We start from the raw sequence: 1,739 nt of genomic DNA, 5'->3' as shown, positions 1-1,739 counted from the left end.
GCCCGGCAGAAGCAGGAGCAGCCCTGCAGGGGCTGTGCTCAGGGCAGCTCCTGGGGACGGGCAGGAGGTGACAGTACTGTCCCTGCCCTTGCACCGCCGGGGGAGCAGGAGGAGGAAGTGCTGGACATGGACAATTGCTGCTCTGTTTCTCCAGGGCAGAGCCAGAGGAGGGGCTGGAGCATCCGCAGGGATCAGAGCTCCCCGGAGGGCCTGGGAAGGGCTGCTGGGAGGAGCTGGCCCCAAATCCTATTTATTCTGCTTGAAAACCCAGCCTGAGCTCCAGGGACACAGCGGGGCTGGGGCTCTGCCCGAGGCACTGGGAGAGCTCGTGCCAGCCCCTGCCCAATAAAGCCTGGAGAAGCTGATTTCACAGCCTGTGCCGAGCTGCAGTGGGCCCTGCTGCTCTGCCCCTGCCTCCAGAGCAGCCCCTGTGCCTGGATCCCCTTCCTGCCTCGGGAATGCGTTTGCTGGGACCGGGGCATTGGTACTCCAAAACTGCATTGCACCACCAGGGGCTCCATCCAGGGACGGAATTTTAGCCTAAAAGAAGGGTTTGGGAGGGATGTGGGAGCCCGGAGGGTCGAACCCAGCACCTCTGCCCGTGGTGGGGTTGTTGGATTGTTCCTGCCCTGAGCTGGGGCAGCTCCCAGTGCTCCCAGTGCAAGCTGTGCTGTTTCCATCGGTCCCTGCCCATTCTCAGGGCTGGGAGGTTCAGAGGGGGCTGAACTCTTCCTGAATTTCCCCTCTGGAGCCAGGCAGAGCTGCAGGAGGCTGCTGGGTGTCTCAGAGCCCCTGCCCTGCTGGAGTAAGGAGTTCTGAGCAATATCCTTCGGGAGGGTGTAAATCCTTCCACATCCCAGGTGTGTCCGTGCAGGCCCCAAACCCTCCTGTAAAGCAGGAAATCGTGGTTTTAAAAAAACCCTGGAGCCAAACTGGGTCCTGGTTTGGAGGCTGGGGAGGTTTATTGGGTGGGGAATGGTTGTCCCTGCTCCTGGTCACTCGTGGCCATCCTGGTTTTCCAGAGGGTTCACAGCACTGGGGGTGGCTGTGTGTCCCTCTGCCCTTCCCAAGACACGGAATCACAGAAGCACAGAGACATTGGGGTTGGAAAAACCTTGGAGCCCATCGAGTCCCACCATTCCCAGCACTGCCAAGGCCACCACTGACCGTGTCCCCAAGTGCCACAGCCACAGCAGGGCTTTGAGATCCCTTTAGGGATGGGGACTCCGCCATCTCTTGTAGCTGTTCCTCAACAGCCCGAACCTCCTCCTTCGGGAATTCTCCCTCAGGGATGTGTTCTTAGCTTTGCATTCCTCCCAAGGAGGCCAGACCCCATCTCCTGCAAGCCCAATACCCCGGAGTCCTGGAATGGTTTGGGTGGGAAGGGACCTCAGAGCCCCTCCAGTGGTTCCAGGATTCTGTGCTCCATCCCTGTGGATCTGTGGAAGTTGGGGGGTCTCCAGCAGGGAGGGGCTGAGGTGCCTCCAGCGCTGTGGGACCTGCCCAGCCCCACCTGTGCCCTCCCCAAACCTCTCCAGGCACGAGGGGCTGCATCCAGGGGATCCCACTGGGGCACGGAGCCGTGGGAGGTGGCACTCGAGGGGCTCCAAGGTCCCTTCCCACCCAAACCATCCCAGGATTCCCTGAGCTGCTGGGAATGTGCAAATCCCCACGGGGCTTTGGGCTGCTGCCAGGGAGAGGGATGAGGTGGGAGCTCAGGGAATGGAGGAGGTGGGAGC

Source organism: Geospiza fortis, unplaced genomic scaffold (genome assembly GCF_000277835.1).
Source record: "Geospiza fortis unplaced genomic scaffold, GeoFor_1.0 scaffold494, whole genome shotgun sequence".
Taxonomy (NCBI): domain Eukaryota; kingdom Metazoa; phylum Chordata; class Aves; order Passeriformes; family Thraupidae; genus Geospiza; species Geospiza fortis.
Note: the sequence above shows the minus strand (reverse complement) of the source record.